The sequence below is a fragment of the Felis catus genome, chromosome A1 (genome assembly GCF_018350175.1).
Source record: "Felis catus isolate Fca126 chromosome A1, F.catus_Fca126_mat1.0, whole genome shotgun sequence".
NCBI classification, from domain to species: domain Eukaryota; kingdom Metazoa; phylum Chordata; class Mammalia; order Carnivora; family Felidae; genus Felis; species Felis catus.
This window is the reverse complement of record NC_058368.1, coordinates 35682113-35703259: the sequence shown is the minus strand read 5'-3', so window position 1 is coordinate 35703259 and position 21147 is coordinate 35682113. Positions and strand designations below refer to the sequence as shown.

The 21147-nt window shown below is 39.0% G+C and overlaps 1 pseudogene; it reads right to left on the bottom strand.

Annotated features, from left to right (window-relative positions):
* Positions 1–123: 123 nt before the first annotated feature.
* LOC101096782 lies at positions 124–20518 on the bottom strand (annotated as a pseudogene).
* Positions 20519–21147: the final 629 nt, after the last annotated feature.

Sequence of the window (21147 nt, the reverse complement as noted above, 5' to 3'; positions counted from 1 at the left end):
TCTACAGAAGCTATTAATTTGTAGTAATGTCAAAAGATTTACATAGCACCTTCTTATTTCTTTGTCCTTTCCTAGAGGTGATGATGGGCCAGAAAACGAGTCATCAAAAGGGGGAAGGGGATTTCATCCTGCCAACTCATTAATGAGTCCTGCTGTACTGAAAAACTGCAGAAGATTCAAGACTTTTTTCCATGCATTCATTTCTCGGTATACAACCTCACTCAAGTAACGCATCTCACTGATCCGTGCATGGTAGAAACTTTGTCTTCTACTCTGCAGAACCTTGGTGCTCATCTAGCATAAAATGAGGATGTGATTCGGAAAACATGAGATTGATTCTGTCAATATATACAACTGAGAACTTCAGGACTCAGAGGGGATTTTTATAACTGGGTATCTCTGTCTGCCCTTCAATGTTCCCAGGGAGATCACCTCCAACTGGAGCCTGGGAGAGACTTCAATGTATTTCCTCCCCAAGAACAATGCCTTCCTCCACATGTCCCAACTAGACATTTTCTGAGCTCCGTATCCCAACCGGCTCCTGGTCATCTCTACTTTGATGTCTCATAGACAAATCATAGGCAACATTATAAATGAAATTCACCATCTTTCCCTGAAAAATGGCTCTCTCTCATCACTTGTATCTGGGAGGAAGACTGTACCATCCACACATTGTTCTAGCTGAAACCCAGGACGCCACAGCAGGATCTGCGTGGGCCTACAGAGATCCAAATGTCACACAGGAGAGTACCTGGCTCTCACTCCACTGGCAGGATGGAGAGCCCTAGAAGAACATGAATTTCCAGTGAGAACACCATCCTTATCACCCTTCTCCTGAACCACCTCTACCTGCTATATCCCTGCAACTGCCTGAATTATAGTCCCCAGAATTCATCAACCAACTACACCTAAGACAGGGGTCAGCTAACTGCCAGTTTATTGCAGTGAAGTGTTATTGGGACTCAGCCACCCCCATTCATTTATGCATTGTCAAAGGCTGCTTTTGCTCTGCAATGGCAGAGCTGAGTGATCGTGGCAGAGAACTTAATGTTCCACATAGCCTGCAGTGTTTACTATCTTTACAGAAAATGCTTACTGACCCTTGCCCTAAGATTAATCCCATGATTCCCTATATCCCTTGTGACCACAGTCCCCACAGAAAGCCCAAGCCTCCCAGGGCATTAACCCCATTACAGTTCTGTGTAGCTCTCTCCTGGCTTAAGCTCCTACTCCTCCAAGCCCCTAAATTTTACAGCTGTATTCTCTAGAACTCAGAGTGTCATCAGCAAAATCCCCTAAATCCTCAAAGTTCCTTTAATCTTCTTGCTCTTATGGAAATCTGGCTGTCCCTTGAAGCCAGTGCTTTTGCTGTAGCTCTCTTCAAATGATGGCTGTTTTCTTTCCCACCACCATACCTAGAGTGGTCACGCTTTTTTTTTATTTTTTTAACATTTTTATTCATTTTTTGAGAGACAGAGACAGGGTGTGAGCAGGGGAGAGAGGCAGAGAGAGAGGGAGACACAGAATCTAAAGCAGGCTCCAGGCTCTGAGCCATCAGCACAGAGCCAGACATGGGGCTCAAACTCACAAACAGTGAGATCATGACCTGAGCTGAAGTTGGATGCTTAACCGACAGCCACCCAGGCACCCCACAGAGTGGCCATGCTTTTTATTACCATCTATTACCATTATTTTCCCTGGTCACCTCAAATGTCTGTAATTGTACTATTTGGTAGCCCTCCTTTTAATAATCACCATTCTTCCAATCTTTTGTTTTTATTTGTTGAAGAATTTGGGCCTTGGATTACTGGAAATTTCTCCACCACTCTCTGTTATTATTCTTTATGTTTTTAAATATCTGTATGGATAATTCATTCAACACCTTGGCCTTGCATCTAATAATTTTATCTTCCATTGCCCCTTAGTTATACAAACCCCTGGTATGCTTACTTACCAGTACCTATATCACCTCAAAAATCTCAATTTGAGGCACCCTACTCTGATCACTATCTCCTATTTTTCCAGCTCACTTACTTTAACACCCTCATGCCAATAATTTTTTACCCACCTGGGACCTTCCATCCATTGACGCTACCTCCTTCTACTGTCCTTCACTGCCCCATGCCCTCAGTTCCCTCCTTTCTTCAACTTAGATGCCATAGCCAGACTTACAATTGCTCCCTTGCATCACCCTCAAATTCTGTCCCTTCTCTCTCCATTGTGTTCATATCCATTCAAACCTCTAACCCTGATTAAATCAAGCTTTTCACATTCTCCATTACTTTTTCTGAGCAGCTGATTGTGGCTGGGAAGAAGCATACACCATGCTGGCTTTAAATTAATGACTACCATCCTTGAGGGGCTTTCACTATTGCCCAGGACATTTTCATAGTCAATGCATTCTCTCACTCTCTTGGATAAATATGTCACACTTACTTTTCTTTCTTATGACTACTATTTCCTCTCCCACACTCATGTTTAACAATGCCTTTGCTGTTTATTTCACCAGGAAAACAGGTACAATGTACTGGTCTCCCTGTGTGTCTCTTCCCTCTTGTTCCACTCTCCCCTCCTTGTTAATGAAGAAAGAAAGGTCTCTCTGTTCCTATCAGAAATGAGCCCCTCTACTTGTACACTGTATCCTCCTGTCCTCTTTCCCAGTCCAGGACCTTGCCTCTGCTTTAACCCCTTTTCTTTGTGTGTCATGTGTTTCCCCTCTTTACTACACAATTCCCATCAGCACATTGACTTGCTAGTATCTCCAATTAAAAAACTAATAATAATAAAAGGAACAAAACAGAAACAAAAAACCACCTCCCTTGACCATACATTGCTCTTTAGTCCCTTTTTCCTGTTCCTCTTTGGAAATGAAATTCCTGGATGTTCTTCACACACAGCATCAAATGAACCTTCAAAACCAGATGCCAAATCATTCTACACCTTTAGTTTTCCTAACATCCCAAGAACAAAATCCCTAGTCTTTACATAATCAGATCCCCCTTTTGACCTCATCTTTAATTCTTTTCTTCCAAGTCACACTTTCTATCTGCTTGCCTTGCTTTATTTTTCTTCATAGCAATCAGTACTTGACTGCGGTTGGCTGAATGATGGTCCCCAAAGATGTCTGAATCCTAATCTTCAGAATCTACCAATATATGTGTTACCTTACATGGTGAAAGGGACTTTGCAGACATGATTAAGGTAAGAATATGGAGATGAAGAAATCATGCTGGATAATCTGGGAGGGATAAGAGTTCTTATAAAAGGGAGACAGGAGGATCAGGCCAGAGAATGAGATACGACAAGGGAAGATGAAGTCAGAGTGATTCCATTGTGGGAAGGGGGCTGTAGGCCAAGGAATGAAGGTAACCTTGAGAAGCTGGACAGGCAAGGAAATGGATTCTTAGAAGAAATACAGTCTTGCTGACACTTTGATTTTAACCCATAAGATCAATTTTCAGACTTCTGAACTCCAGAACTGTAATAGATGTATAGTGTTGTAAGCCGCTAAGTTTATGGTATTTTGTTATGACAGCAAAAGGAAGCTAATACATTGATACTATGTTGTTTCTTTACCAGTTTAATGATCTGTCCTCCTAAAAACAATATAAGCCCCATGAACTAAGGGATTTTCTTTCTCTTTTTCACTGTAACATGTCCAGCCGTCAGAATGATGGATATTTATTGAATCAATATGTGCGTGATTATAGAAAAATGAGTGAAAATCACTTCATTCCTGGCTAAAGTATATCATTCATGATTCCTTTTGCAATGTGCCATTGGTATCAGGGATCAAAGACCACAATAGACATCCTAGAGTACTCCTTGGACCCCATGGGTCTGGATTTCCATGTGGAGTCTAACAGTATCAAAAGTTCAAAAACATGTCTTGAATTTGCCCGAGTACCCAGATAATCTCCTTCATGGATCACAATTAGAATATTGAATTAAGGAGTTCATTTTACTTTCTGGAAAATTGTCCATTTCTCCTGTATACTTCATGACAAATGATAAGACAAATTAATAAGAAAGGCATTAACTGGAAATTGAGTCTTAAACTCACTTCAAACCATTTGTTTTTCTTTTGCACTAGAATATAAATTCATGAGAGCCCCAAATGTCTTATTCACCATTTTATCCTCAGGGCCCAGAAGTATGCTTAGTACTTAGTATGCTCTCAATCAGAATGTAATAAATTAATGAGTTTTAATTTCTCCTCCCCTCAGTCTCAAACCCGGACAATCTCCAAATCCTGTAGATTATCTCCATTAGCATGTTTAAATCTATCTTTGCCCCTTCATCTCCTCTGCTCTCACTTTATTTCAAGGCCCTCATCCTCTCCTGCTGGGAAGAACACAGTATTCTCTACAGGCCGAACCCTTCTGCACACTGCTGCTAGATGGGCTTCCCCAGATCTTATCCTATTAACCTCTCTTCCCCCACCAAGACCTCAATGGCTTCCTCATTGCCCCCATGATAGAATCCTTCCCCCTTGATATGGCATCAACAAGTGTCCATATCCTGCCCCTGATCCTGCAGCTTTATGCCAAGCTTTCCTTTTCCCTTTCCTCAATCTCTGGGAGAGCCTATGATGCCCAAAGTCACGCTCTTGTTCAGTGTCCCTGTCCCTTCCATTGGCTTCCTCCATTGTCTGTGTTCTAGTCTTCTATTGCTATGTAAGAAAGCATTCCAAAACATTATAACTGAAACCAACAATCATTTACTATTATTGTCTTTCATGGTAGTAGAGATTGATTGGACTCCATGAGGTGATTTTTTTTTTTTTTTTTTTTTTTTTTTGGTTCTCTCATGAGTTTGGGTCGGATGGTGGCTGGGGCTGGAGTCATCTCAAAGGTTTCCTCATTTACATGTTTGGCAATTAATAGTGGCTGTGGCCTGGGAGCTCGACCAGAGCTGACAGCTGGGGGCCCTTGGTTCCTCTCCGTATGGGTCCCTGTTTGTGGCCTGGGCTTCCTCACAACATGGTGCTTAGGTTTCAAGAGCAAGCGTCCCAAACAGACTGGGTAGAAGTGGCATGGTCCTCTCTTACCTAGTCTAGAAGTTGCACAGTATACTTCGGCCACATTTTACTAGTTAGAAGGAGTCACTAAGGTTAGTCCATATTCTAAGGTGGGGGAATTAGTTCCAGCTCTTGATGTGAGGAACATAGTGCATATACATGATACATGCATGAGGAGGGAAGGAATTGATGGTGACTGTCTTTGGAGACTAGCTACCAGTCAGGAATGCGCTCTTTTCTTCCACTCCACAACTGGAAGCAAACACATCATTTGCCTTTCAAGATCTACTTCACCCCTGACTCCCAAATTTCTAGGCAGAGCTATGCCCACCCTCCTTTGTGGGCCTGCTCTTCCCTTTTGAGGCTTCTCTCCTGGAATCTGACATATTATTTAAATTACTAATTTACATTTCTGCCTCTCCTAAACACGTGAGGACCTGAGTCTGTGTTTTCTCATCTGTGCCTAGGAAAGCATCAGATAGAAGGTGGGTCCTTAAAAACATTGGGGGGGGGGGGTGGGAAGTGTGCATGCGGATTAAGTTAACCAGAAATATACTTCACTCAATTGGTATTTGAGAGAAGGAAGTTTAGATGGAGATGCTGACGGATGAGTCCTAGGAAGCACATAGCTGAGGCGCACACACGTGGATCTCTATCCACGTATAATGGTAGGATTTCATAGGACTGTGGGCAGATTCAAGACAAAAGAGAAAAACGTTACGTCTGTCAGAAGGTATTTTCAACTCACTTGAAGAGGTCGAGGGTCACAGCTGTAAATGGAACCTTCAGCTGAAGGAAAGGGGAATTTTGAGTGTCGCTGAGCATTTCAAGTGCTCACAGGCTGGAAATGCCTTTGGAGGTAGAAGAAGCTTGAGTGCTTCCCCCATCCCCAGTGGACTCCAGGCGTCTGCGGTGAGTACCCACAGGGGGGCAGGGCACCTACCGAGATAATGGGCAGGCTCTGGAGCTCCAGCTGACAACGCCACTACAAATCATCCCCAAAGTTTACCGACTGATCGAGTGCGTAATACATGAAGAAAACGTTTAGCCACGAGTGATAGGAAAATCTACAATACTTCTCTGTTCAGATTTAATTTTCCAAGCAATAAAATTTCTAATATTAACAAAGGTTGTGGCTCTCCTAAATTATTTTTTAAAATCTTTAAAAATTTCTTTGAATATCTCATTTCAATGACTAATCAGGGGATGACACCAAAATAGCAGGTGACTTACATTTTTCCATCAGCGTTACAACGCCAACATTTTATGGATTCAGTCCTTTTGGATTTAATTTCCTAATTAGCTTTTAAAAGAGAAGTGCAAAGGTTAAAAGCTGCTGCCTTTCTAGAATTCAAGTATTTAAAATTCCACTGCCAACCTGGGACTTAATTTCAAAATTAAAGCAATCTGTACAGAGCATCTAAATAAATATCTAATGAAATCTGTTTATAGATTAACCAGACTGAGACTCATGGCAAATCTTGTTACGATCTGCTCCTTTCTAAATTCAACACTCTGTGGGCATAAATAGGGTCCTTCATTAACCCTATACTAAGCCTTATTTTATGATGCTGGCAAGGTGTGAAACAGCAATTTTATATATCTGTCTGATATTCTTTCAGCTGGTACTGTAGAACAGACTAACAAAAGGTGTTGAATTTTTCCAGCAGAGGTTGAAGAAGCAGAGAAGAGATGAATGGGAAAGGGCAGGTTTGGGGACCTAGTGATTCTTGCATTCCTTGAGTAATGGATCTATATAGTGCAGTTTTTTTATTAAGTTTGACTCACTTAATGTTAAATATTTGCATATCTCCTGTGTATTTATCTTTTCTTTGGGTTTCTTTCACGATTTTATATTTAGAAAACTTTTCCAAATTCAGATTTTGGAGGCTGTACACCCATATTTTTTCTGTAATTTTGTTCATTTACATTTTTATTGAGGTGCAATTCACATAACCAAATTACCAATTTTAAAGTGACTTTAGTATATCCACAATGTTGTATAACCATCATATCTAGTTCCAAACATTTCATCACCCTCAAAGGAGACCCCAATACCATTAAGCAACCATTCTTTACTTCCTACTCCCCCAGCCCCTGGCAACCACGAATCTACCTTTGGTCTCTATGGATTTACTTATTCTGGATATTTTGCATAAATGGAACCACACAATATGTGACCTTTTTCTGTCTGGCTCCTTTCACTTCATATAATGTTTCTGAGATTCATCCAGCTTGGAACATGTATAACCACTTCTATCCTTTATATGATTATTACATGATACATCATATTTTGTTTATCCATGCACCCACTGATAGACATTTGGGTCATTTTCACTTTTGACTATTGTGAATAGTGTTGTTATGAACATTTGTGTACAGTATTTGCTTGAATACCTGCTTTTAATTATTTTGAGTGTATACCTCAGAGTGTAGTTTCTGGGTCTTTAGGGCAATTCTATTTTAACTTTTTGAGGAACTTATTTTTATATTCAACTTTTAAAATTAACCTGTAGTTTTGAAATGGATTATTTTTAATTGTCAATTTTCCCCAAATCATTTATTGGCTAATCTATTCCTTTTCCTATAAATTTGTGTTGTGTTATTTTGCCTGTATCTTCTTTCAGAATCAGACACTTTAAAAATTACTACTGTAGCCCTGAAGACTTTAAATATCTGCTAAAGAAATACTTCCTTTAACATTCATGTTTTTCAAGATTTTTTTTTGGCTAGCCTTGCCTTTTATTTTTTTCAGATTAAATTTAGAATCACTTCTGTCAAGGTAAAAAAAAAATTCACTGCAATTTTAATTGAACTTGAATTCAAACTATATGTCATTTTGGAAGAAATTGAGATTGTATTCTGTTTAATTAGTATGCCTCTGCATTTAGTCATATTTTTGGGGGGGGGGTCTCTCTAAACTTTATGATTTCACTTTTAGACAGGGGGTGGGGGTGGGGGGCACCTCTCCTCTACCCCCGTAGGTCTAGTGGCTGGGGACTGAGAATCACACTAATAAAGACAGATTGACAAGAGAAAATACAATTTTAGTTACTTATAATAACTGATGATTGGGATTTTATGAAGAAATGAGACTCAAAGAAGTGGTCAGAGTAGAAATTTTGTAATATCTCACTCTATATGAAGGCCAAGGGATTTGGGACTTCTGTGCTGAGGAGGCAAGTTACAGGATGGAGAAGGGAGGAAATGGGTGGTCCATAAGTGTTGTCTGATGCAAATAAGAATCCCTGAGTTGGTAAGAATTATCTCAGGGCTAGCTCTCTTCCAGGTCTGGAGATGCCTATGAAGGGAAATTTTCTTTATCAAGGGGGACCTTTATGCTCTATTTTTAGGCAGTTAGGGAGAGGTAAATAGCTTTCCCTGCCTTTACCAGTCTCATTGGCCTTTAGCTCAGAAAAATCCATATGCCAAAGAGGCATAATTTGGGGCGGCTTATTCTGGTACCCTTCACATTCATCTGGTGTTGCGTGTTCCTTGGTAAGACGCCTAAGCTACTTTATCTTTTTCTTACTTTATTTTTTTAAATTTTTTATTTTTATTATTTTTTTTTTATTTTTGAGAGAGAGCGAGAGAGTGCACAACTGGACCCATGAGAGCCGAGAAGGGGCAGAGAGAGAGAGAGAGAGAGAGAGAGAGAGAGAGAGAGAGAGAGAGAGAAAGACCTAAGTGGGCTCTTCACTGACAGCAGGGAGTTGGAAACAGGGCTCAAATGAAGGAGCCACGAGATCATGACCTGAGCCAAAGTCAGATGCTTAACCCACTGAGCCATGCAGGCACCCCTCTTTTCATTACTTCTTAATAACATTTCTTCCCAATATTAATTTGGAGACATTTAAGTTTTTCATCTCACTTATTAATTCTAGTTTATTTTCAGTTTACTATCTGATATTTTCTATAGAAATTACTATCTACATAAATGTACATGGTCTGTCAGTAATGTCAACCTAAATAAAGAGGTAAACTGAGCCAAACTCAAAATTGTCAAAAAGATGAGTTTATTTGGGAATAGGAGAGGAATTTGCAGTTTGGGGCATGCAAACTGCAGCAAGCTACGGGCAACTCTGTGGAGGGCTTGGGGTGGGCTGTATTTATGGGCATGGAGTGTAAAAAGGAGAGAGTTGAGTTAGAACCAGTTAAAATCAAAAACAAGTGGAGACCAGCTTTAAAAATTCCCTGAGCAGAAAAAACCAATCCAGTCACACAAAGCTCAATTCAGCTTATTTGGTGAAACTAGCAGGACCCGGGTGGTTTCTTGTTCATTCCTCTGGAAACCATAAGTAAAAGTTCCCAAGGTTAATATAAGGCAACACCTGACCAACTCTCTATCATTTAAGAAAATTTCAATCTTATCACTTTTCTGTAAATCAGGTATGTAAAGGAAATCTTTCAGTCCTTAAGTTTTGTTTTCCTGAGGACAACAAATGCATGAGATTTTTTTTATTTTATATTCTCTGAATCCACTTGAGATTGAAATTCTTTCACAGTAACAATTTTCTTTCTCTTTTCCAGTAGCTATGTCTTTATATCTTCCTGTTGGGTGAGAACTTTCAAGACAATGGACTCTTTTGTTCATTTTTATACCCCCAGTGCCTGGAAAAATGTATGAGCTATATTTATATTTTTATATTTGTATTTATTTAGAAAAAGACAGAGACAGAGACAGAGCGAGTAGGGGAGGGACAGAGAGAGAAGGAGACAGAGAATCCCAAGCAGGTTCCATGCTGTCAGTGTGGAGACTCACAAGGCTGGAACTCATGAAATCGTGAGATCATGCTCTGAGCCAAAAACAAGAGTTGGCTTAACGGACTAAGCCACCCAGGCACCCGGGGTTTAATCTATATTTTTGAAGGAAGAAATGGATTCTGTGTAATAATTCTGTAGTAGGCCTTCTTGCTTCATGCAGATTTTAATACAAATGCTTACCGTATTTTACCAATATCTTTTTTTTTTTTTTTTTTTTTGGTTTGAGACAGGTACCCATCATTATAGGAAGGAAAATAGTCTTCTAAATTTTTACAGACCTTAGAATTAAGAATGGGAGTAAATTTTTATGAACTGTCTTTACAGAATGTACTATTATCTTACAACATTTCCTACTTACTTTGACTTTTTAAATGTATGCTAACAAATTTCCTGTAAAAAAATATGCTTGGTGAAGGTGGATTATTATTTTCATGTACTGTTGGATTTGATCGATTAACACTTTATTTAAAATATTCACATAAAGTATCAAAATTAGTTTGGAGGGTAGAAAGTTAAAACGCTTGCCTCTGAGTTCACTTCCTGACTCTCTTCTCTAGGGGTTGTGGCCATGTGTTCCTGGGTGGAATAGAACTGATATCAGAAAGTATAGGATTAGCACAGCCCCTTAAGGAAATGTGGCCCTGGTATTGCACGTTGGAAATCAATCCTCATTTTCTTCAAATTCTTGGAAGCGACAGACTGGCATCAGCTATAGTAAAGTCTGATTATTGTTAGGTCAAAGCACTTCCACCAAATCCCTAATTGCCTGCAGATTTTTCTTCTCTTTTCCATGGTCATGTCCTTGAAAGAGACTTGAGGTATAAAACTTGCTTTTTCCCATTTCCCTGGATAGTTTTATTATTGTTGCTACGTTGAGATAGGTTCAGCACTATTATTTACATACATTTTGTTGGACATTAGGAATCAAAACTCATTCATGAAAAGCCAGAATAACTGGTAGGAAGAAGATTAAACAATTCATTTGCAGAGCACAACCACACAGGGTAACCTGAGAAGAGTGCTACCTGGCCCACTGAACCATCTGGTGTCCCCAAACCACAAGTGCAGTGCCAAGAATGCATAGCACCAAGAGCGTATATTATAATTCACCACGCAAAGTTTTGCAGCCTCAGAGTACAGAATAGTGTTCAGGGCATGGGGAAAATCATCTAGTAACCACAAAAAAAAAAAAGTTTCTCCTATAGGCATACCATTTTTGTCATCTGCCCCTTCCTTCCTTCCCATAGCCAAATGCATATGTTGAAATTCTAATGCATAGTGTATCGTGTTAGGATGTGGGGTCTTTGAAAGTTGCGTAAGTCATGATAATGGAATTACTCAGGGAGCCCTCATGAATGGAATTAGAGCTCTTAGAAAAGAGATCACAAGGACCTCCCTCTCTCCTACCATTTGAGGGCTAAGATAGTTTCAGACGTAGTTTTTTGTGTAATCAGTGCTATTCATGGCAGCATTGAATGAAATATGCATATTTCAGAACATTCCCCAAAGACAAACAGAAATGATTGTTAATTGTATACTAACTTGAACTATAAAAAATATTATTATCTCCTGTAAATAATGTAAAGTTGACCATAATCTAGGTCCCTTTCCATATGAACAGTGGATTTGGAAGAGGCTAAAATAATTTTGCGTTGATAAAACTTATCTTTCAGCCATACCGTAGGTGGGGTTGTTGAAAACATTTCTCATATTCTCAGTCTGTTAGGACCTGCCCAGACAAGTTGTCCTGACCGAAAGTTAATGCCACATCCACTAGATATGGTATTCACAATGTCTGGCCTGTTCTAAATGTTCAAAAAATACTTGTAGACTAAGTAAATGGGTGTTTATTACCAAAAGATGCCGTTGATTATGTGTGAATAAGTATGAAGAAAGTGACCAATAGTTTGTACCCATTTATGGAATGCTATAATCTTTGAAATAAAAAACTGAGGGGAAAAAAATCACCAATTTCTATGACACTTCTTAAATATTGTGGCCACAGCCTCTGGCAGGAATAGCAAAAAGCTATGCATTCAAGGTTTTTGTTTAGCGCCTTCCCTTCCCCTCCTATCTCCTTATTAACTGAAGTGGGGACAGGAGTGGGTGGGGTGGAAATTCAAAATGGGCTTCAGGGAAGAATAATAAAAATGATGAATTGGTAGGAAAATTTGATTATAAGGAAAGGCTGAGGGAATCAGGACTCAGGTGAAAAGGAGGATGAGGAAAACCAAATCTTCTTCTTCAAGGGTATGAAAGGTTATAATGAGGAAGGTGCTGGCCAGCTGTTCCTTACTGTCACGAAAGACAGAATAAAAAGAGGGATACTTTATAGAGAATAGAGCTTCGAAGTGAGGCTCCATTACCAGAGCAGGTGGGGGAGGATAGGACAGAGAACAGTGGCTCTTAAGTGTTGCTAAAGGACCAACATCATTAGTACCACCTAAAACCTTGTTAGAAATGCAAATTATCCAACCTTGCCTCTGACACACTGAATCAGAAACTTTAGGGTTAGAGCTCAGCCATAGTTCTTTTTTTTTTTTTTTAAGCTTATTTTTATTTATTTTGAGAGAGGGAGAGAGAGAGTGTGTGAGCAAGTTGGGGAGGGGCAGAGGGAGAGGAAGACAGAATCCCAAGCAGGCTCTGTGCTGTCAGCCCAGAGACTGATGGGGGGTGCTGGATGGTTGGAACTCAGGAATTGTGAGATCATGACTTGAGCCGACATCAAGAGTCAGATGCTTAACCAACTGAGCCACCCAGGTGCACCTCAGCCACAGGTCTTTTAACAAACCTTTCAGGTGATCCTGATGGATATTAGGTTTGAGAATCATCAATAAATTCTTGTGGACACTTGGTTTCCAGATACAGCAGTTTTGAGAAGCAAGTGTCTTGAAAAAATGAGGACTTTAAGCCTCTTCCAGTTTAATATTGTCTGGCTTTTGTCAAGAAGTCACCCCCATCAATATACTTTATATCCATTATAAACCCCAAGGGATAAACCCTGTCTACCTTGGAAGATAAAGTTAGTGGATGTATTGGGGTATGTAACTTGTAATCAGCAGTAGTGAAAATTGCCCCAAAGTAAAAGAAAATTCTTTTTGCTCCATAAGTTATTAAAGATACTCCACAAAGAGTGCCACCTTAAAAAAAAAAAAAGGAAAAAAAAAAAAAAAAAAAAAAAAAAAAAAAAAAAAGAAAAAAAAAAGAAAAAAAAAAAAAAAAAAAAAAAAAAAGGACACTACCCATGACCCACTCAGTGTCAAGATTTTCAGGATCCAGCAAGAGAGGTGGACACACAGAGTGATGGATGTGGTTAAAGATGATCTTATGAAGTAGAGTTAATAAAGAAATAAGTACCAGAACATCTGTAGCAGTGAGGGTGTTCTCAAAAAAGGTCTCTCACATTCCTCTAGAAAGATTGAAAAGGTTGCAACCATAATCTTTCTGGAGAACAAGTTGGCAATGTGCATTAAGAATCTTAAAAATGTTCTAATTCATAATTTACCAATCTAACTTTAGGAATTTAACCTAATGAAACAATCAAAGATATAATCTGGAATGTTCATTGCAATTTTATTTGTAATACTGAAAAATTTTAAAGCAATCCCTAATTGCCTACAGATTTTTCCTTTGTAGTCAAAACAATAAAAGCACCAATATATAAAGGACATATGTAATAGGATACGTATTCATACATTGTTTGTAGTGCCCTCCTCCAAAAAACAAACAAACAAACAAACCTATAAACGATGTAAATGTCCATCATTACGGGGAGGATTAAATTCTGGTAATTGATACCCTGGAATATTATGTTATCATTAAAGAGAATGAAATTTAAACCTTTGGCTTGGAGGAATTTCCATAATGCATTGTTAAGTGATAAAAAGCAAGATGAAGGGAAGAATGTACACCACGTTTTTATTAGAAAACAAACATGACAACTCTCCCATATATGTGTACCTGTTTGTGTATGATTATATTAGAATGTATAAGTGTGGAAGCAAGCCAAAATATGTTAACAAAAAGAAACACAGCTGTGCTAAAACTAACATGTGTAATAAGGTCTTGCTTATGTAAAATTATGCACTTCTGTGTATTTATATGTAGCAAGATAATTAAAAGTTAGTTTGCTAACAGTAGTTCTCTTTGGGTTGTAAGATTTAAGATGATTATTGCTTTATTCCTTATTCCTTTACATATTGCTTGATTTCTTTGCATAATCAACATGCAAAACATAACTTTTTTATTGCAACAACAACAATGAAGACACACCAGTGGAAGTATAAAAATGAACAGAATCCATTAGTTGTCATCATTTAGGCAATAGGAAGCAGAGGAAATCTGTGTTGGAAGGTAAGAAGAGCCAGATATTGCTCCTCTAGAGAAGCCTTAGGTCACGCTGAATAGAGAGGAGGGGCTGGGAAGGACAACTGGTGGAGGAAGCAGTGGTGACAAGGCAGGTGAGAGCTGGTTAGTGAGAGGAAACAGGGCTCTTAGAATGTGACACTCCATGCACTCTGAGGAATCCATGTGTCTGAGGACCACTGAGACCACTAGAGGAGCTCTGCTGGTGACTGGGGAAGGTATAGGTTAGGGTGATTTCAGGAAGCTTCCCTGCTGATCCCTGTGTGAGAAGTGAGATGATTCATTTCCAGAAAGACCAAATAAAAGCTGTGCTGTCTAGTTACCAATAGGTTTACAACCTATTAGAACTATGTAAGAAACACCCCCTCCCCCCCACACACACCACAATGGAGTCCCTAACCCTTAGACCCTTCACTTCCCGGTTCTTCTTCCCCTCTCCATTTTGTGGGCTTATTTTTCATGGGCTATGCAATGAGCATGTGCCAAAGAACTGAAGTCTTTGCGTCACCTCAAAGAATGTACATTTGTTTCAATCAGACCACTTCTTGGCCTTACTTGGGCATAGGCAACTTCTGGGTAAGGCTGTAACTTCTACAGCACTCAGCCAATGAGGAACCAGTGGAGGGACTTGCACACTAGGAGATAAATTGCCTTCTGTAACTGCCCCGAGTGTGCCTATCAGACACCTGCTCTTGCAAGAACGTTGATTAAAGCCTTGCTTCACTGTGTTCCAAGTCTCTGCATCCCTCTTTTGACTGGGGCAGTGGGCTTATTTCTCAAACCCTGGCATTAAGGTTTTCTGTCCTCTCTTTCATGATTTTCTATTTTCCCCACCTGCCTGAACATTCTCTGCTCTGCAACTACTACTTGTACTTTTGAACAACTGAGGCAGTAAGACTAGAAGAGGAAAAGTAGGAGAGATGTTCTCTGACTCTCAAATCCCCCTTCCCTAGTCCCTTAGAGATGGGGAGGAGGGGGAGGGAAGGAGGGAAAGGACTCTGGTGAGAGGAAACTGGTTTGCTCTCTAATATTCTGCCAAAACACCCAGTAATGGGCTTCTTTTACAGCATTTACCATGGTTTCTGTTTTCTTATTTGTTGTTACAATGTTTGCAATTATCTTAAAGTTCTTTAACATTACAATATGATATTATAAAATGCAAAACTTAGATTAAACCAATACCTAGGAATTGATGTAGAAAGCAAGGTCAAGAAGTAGTCAGCTAGTGTGCTAATTAAGTACAACTGAGGGATGAGATAACATTCTATCAGAAAGGACTAACTCCAGAGGTAGCTATTGAGAGGCTAAGAAAAAAATTACCAGGTGTACTCACAATTGCAAAGAAAAGATCTTTCCCCTCCCCCCACCGTTCCTGAAACCAGCCATGGCGCGCTGGTTGTAGTCTGACCTAAAGGCGGGAACCAATCAAATTCTGCTGAGTGGTTTGAAATAAAGGCGGGAACCAAACAAGTTCTGCTGAGCGTTCAAATTTAAATGTCAACCAATAACAGCTCTGTAACCTCAAAAAAATCCCTAACTTGTTTGTGCCTGTCTATAAAAGAAGCTGTAAGATCCTTGCTTGGTGTCTCTTAGTGTCACCGGCAACGAGTGCGCTGAGGACCGGGTTCGAACCTGCAATAAACGACCCTTGCCGCTTGGCTTTGACTCTGGACTCTGGTCGTTTGTTTTCGGGGAAGGGGGGGGGGGGTCTCTCGAATCAGGGCATATCACTATCACTGGCCCTCATATTATCCACATCTCCATCAACAACAGAATGTTTTAATTGGCATATTTGATGTCAGAAACAGGCTTCTATTTATGTAAAATAGAGTCTATTGCTTAATGTGGGGAATATCAGAAATGAGGTGTTAGTTGTGATATTAAGGTATTTAATATACATTAAATGTTTAATAAAAAGCATGAATAGAATATAAGAATCCATCGAGGCTTATGACTATACCCCTAGGGTTTACATGTAAAGAGGTCTGGTTTGTAGCCATGAACTCTAGATTCTGTCAGGCTGTTGGAGTGACAGTATCCTGCCTCTGGAAACTTGCCATTAAACTAGAATGAAACTTTCATGCAAAGTTAATGGTTAAAGCAACTGAAAGGAAAGAGAGTAGAGGCTTTCTCCAGTCTACAGAAGTCATATGAATTGTTTTTTTGATACTTGCTTTGCTAATAAAACTTTAGTTGACAAATATCTATCTTCTGGCCTGAGACTTGCTTTTAGCATAACCTGCTGTAAGGAAACAGCCCACCCTATCCACTTCAAACTTCTTTGGTGGCAACCATAATCTATAAAAGACCCCAAGGATTGTGATATGATCAATAGTTCAGTTTGCAATAGTTGGCATTCTTATTTATTATTTTCCTCCTTCCTTAGACTGCAAACTCCTTATCTGGTTTATACACTGGCACCTAGCACAGAGACTTCTATAGTAAATGTGTGGAAATAATTTGGTGCACGTTGTAAATCAGTTGGCTGAGCTCTCCAGCTTCTTTTCTACTCTTTTCCAATCTTCCTCCTGAAAGTAATCAAAGAAGCAGAAACTACTGAAGCTTCCCAGAGTACAACACAAAGCTTCAGTGGGTTCTGACAGGAAGAAGGACTCTTTGCAGGCTGAGTTAAGAATTTGATTCTTGGGTACTTGGGAAACATGTATTGTGTCACATGTTTACCCAAACCTCTTTTCAGAAGTGGTGGTTGGTAGACAGGACAGATAGAACAAATGGAAACAGAATAAATGCAATGATAAAAAAGAGTGGTGTAGAATCAAACAGCCTGGCTAAACTCTCGTCCCTGACTCACTGGTATGACTGTGGGCAAGCTGGTGCCTCAGTTTCCCCATAAAGACAGCGATGACTTATAGATTTGTTGGGAGGATTAAAGGAAATAATACATGTAAACTACTTAGAAAAGAGCCTGCCAGACCTGAGTAAGCCCTAGGTGATGATTAGCATTTCTTATTACTATCATTATTTATACTCAGTAACACAAGAGTTGTGAATGAAGTGTTCAATACCAGGTGCTTATTTCTCTAAGTAAGTGTTTTCCAACTAGGAAGACCATTGACTTATCTGGAATGCCCGCTAAATATTTGGATTTCCAGCCCCTGCCCCTGGAGACTGATTCACAAAATCTGTGATCTCTAGAGAGTCCCCTGGGGTGATCCTTATGATAAGCCAAGATGGAGAAACACTGCTTTAAATGAGTAAAAAAAAAAAAAAAAAAAAAAGAATTTCTCAGGACCTGTAATCATCTATTTAAAGTTGGCTTCTGATTAAGAAACCTGCCTAAGGCAGTCTTTGGTGCCTCAGGGAACCTTTTGGTAGTAGGAGCTAATTTTCTTTCTTACAACAGTAAGACTATGGACTTTGGTCTCCTAAACATTTGGGTTTAGATCTGTTACCGAAGAAAGACCTGCATCTTTCTCACCTTTTATTGCCTTATCTGTAAAATGTAAACATTGACACTTCCTTCCCTCATGGGACTCTTGTAAGATTAAATAAGATAATCTACCTATATTTAAAGCACAGTTCCTGTGCAGAGCACAGTCTCAGTAATTAATTATAAATCATAATTAGGGCTGGTCAGGGGCACCTGGCTGGTTCAGTCAGAAGAGTATGTGACTCTTGATCTCAGGGTCATGAGTTTGAGACCCATGTTGGGTGTAGAGATTACTAACAAAAAAATAAATAAAAAATAAATAATAGTAATTAGGATCAGTTGTAATCAGACTTTTTCAATCAGAGAGTGAACAAAAGCAGGCAGATTCTGAAGAGGAGTTGACACTTTAAAAAAGGGAAGTGCATGAAAAATTACCCATTTTTCAATAATATTTATTTTCTGGGCAGGCCAAAGTTGGCATCAACATGTCACTAAAACTCTAAAGAAAATTCTCAATTTTTCTGACCTCAAGAACTACAGGACAATGTTGGGGAAAACCACAGCTATTGGCAAGTGTAAGGGAAATCCCAGAGATTTCGAGAGAGAGGCAAGTTTTATTATAAACTCTGCCTAAACCTCTGGCTGTCAGACCATGCATGCATTAGGCAACTTCAGCTAAAGATTAAAAAAACTGAAGTAACCTTTAAGGTGTTGTGCAGGAGGCAGTGTTTTCAGTTTGAGTGCAACCAAATAATTGCTTGCTAAAATAGAAAATCTACACTCCTCAGAGGAATATAAAAGAATTCAGCCTCTAAAACATAAGATTCACAATGTCGAGGATACAATCCCAAATGACTTGAAATTCAAAGAATCAGGAAAATATGACCCATTCTCAAGAAAAAAGACCAACTCTGAAGTTAGCAAGATTTTGAATTACCAAAAAACATTTTTTTTTTTAACTCATTTGAGAGAGAGCACACATATGCACATGAGCAGAGGGAGGAGCAGAGAGAGAGGAGAGGAGGAGAGAATCCCAAGCAGGCTCCACACTAACAGCCCCAGGCGGGGTTCAAACTCACAAACTGTGAGCTCATCACCTGAGCCACAATCAAGAGTGGGACACTTAACCAGCTGAGCCACCCAGGTGCCCCAGAATTAGAAAAGACTTTAAAGTAACCATTTAACTATGCTTAAGAACATAAAGAATAATACACTTGCAATGAATGAAAATAAGGGAAATCTCCGCTGACATAATGAAGAATCATTTGTATATTCTAGAATTGAAAAATAATATCTGAAATTAAAAAAAATTACTGAATGAACTTAATAGAACATAGATAATCAGTATGTTTGAAGATAGATTAATAAGAATTATCCAATCTGGATAACAGAAAAATGAAAAAATTGAATAGAGACTTAGGGACATATGGAATGATATAAAAAGACCTAATGTGTAAAATTGGAGTCTTGGAAGCAGAGGAGAGAATGGAATAACTCTTAATTCTAATCCTCATCTGAGTGAACATATAGGAGACAGCATGGAGAAATTTACCAGAACTTTGCCCTATGAGAAGAAACTTAGATGTCTTACTGTATCATCTGATAACACCCTTTAAACTTTCAAAGCACAAAAAGCATTTCCTATTTAAGTGATCTTTTTAAAGTTCTCTTTCTTTCTTCTTTCCTCCTTCCCTTGTTTCTTTCCTCCCATCCTCCTCCCATCTATTCTCCTCCTCCATCCTCTCTTTTCCTGTCAGAAAATGTTTCCTGAGTCCCTACTGTATTTTCTGAAGAATAAAAGTTTTATTGAGTTCCTATTGCTAGCCCTCCACTAGAGAATACATATAAATCTTTTTTTTTTTTTTTTTTTTTTTTTTTTTTTTGTCATCATTGTTGTTGCAAAGCCTCAATACTCCTTGGGTTGAATTGGGGGAGTGTGCTTCAGCAGTATTTTTCTCTTGCTTGATAGACCTAGTTAAGATGTGAAAGGTCAGATGCAAAGGACCACCACTGGCAATCCACTCAGGCACCAGATTTTCTCTACAGCCTCCATATACTCAGAACTGCAATAGAGATTGGGCTTCATGGCATCATGGATGTAGATGATGTAGATGCTGTTTTGGTTTTGTATAGGACTGCTAGGAGTTTTGCAGCTGTCTTAGCATCCACTCTATCGTCTTTGGTTTATTGCTCCCAGAAGCTTTCTTTCCTGTTTTCTGTACTCTCTAGCAATACATCCCTTAAACTTCTCCTGTATTGGGCAACTGGATAGTCTTCTGTTTTGTTTTGTTTTAACCATGCAACATTGTCTTTTATTAATTATGGGTTTTTAAAAGTATGTCCTCAATCTCTTCATAAACAGGCAAAAATAAGTATACTGTTTAACATATCAGAACTTGAAAATATTGATCATTACCTAGAGAAGGCAAAATAATCCCTAAAACATGCTTTACCAGAAGGCCAATTCATCTGCTGACTTCCAAGAACATGGAGATTAATGCGATAGACTGTCCCCCATCTGGACCTTCATTCACCACCATTTGATAACCCTTCTTCAGGCTCAGATCAACAGCACATTTCTTGCCAACAATCATTAAATGTCCAAGAAAATTTTCATCATCTCCTGTTACAGAAATCTGAAATATATCTTTCTTGGGTATCACCAGAAAAATGTGTTGGTGCTTGAAGGGAAATGTTATGGAAAGCAAGACACTGGTCATCCTCAGAAATTATTTTGGCTGGGATTTCCTTGCAAATGATCTTCCTGAGGACTGTGTTGCTAGCAGGTCTAGTGGCCTGAGCCTTTATAATCTCATCTGCCATTCCGGCCTCCCTTCCATGCAACTGCCCCAGACACTGGAGTGTTTTCTTTTTAATCAACCTAACAGTGCCTTAAAATTTTAATTACTCATAGGAGCGTGCCCCACAAAGTCTAAGCTTTTTTTTTTTTAATTCAAGTATAATTAGCATAGAATGTTACATTAGTTTCAGGTACAAATATAATAATTCGACAATTCTATCTATTTATCAGTATTATCAAAATAAATGTACTCTTATTCCCTTTTTTCTTGTTCACCTATCCCCTCACTCACCTCCCCTCTGGCAACCACCATTTTGCTCTCTGTACTTCACTGTCTGGTTTTTTTTTGTTTGTCTTTTTCTTTGTTCATTCGTTTTCTTTCTTAACTTCATATATGAGTGAAATCATGAGGTATCTGTCTTTCTCTGTCTGACTTATTTCACTTACCACTATGCCCTCTAGGTCCATCCATGTTTTTGCAAATGGCAAGATGTCATTCTTTTTTATGGCTGAGTAATCTTCCACTGAATGCATATGTGTGCACGTGCAGATATCCAGTCATCTACTAATTCTTTATCGAGTCATCTACTAATGGACACTTGGATTACTTCCATATCTTGGCTACTATAAATAATTCTTTAATAAACATATGAATGCATATACCAAGTTAGTATTTTCTTTTTCTTTGGGTAAATACCCAGTAGTTGAATATTGGATCATGTGGTAAATCTATCTTTAATTTTTTGAGGAACCTCTATACTATTTTCCACAATGGCTGCACCAGGGTACATTCCTACTAAAAATGCA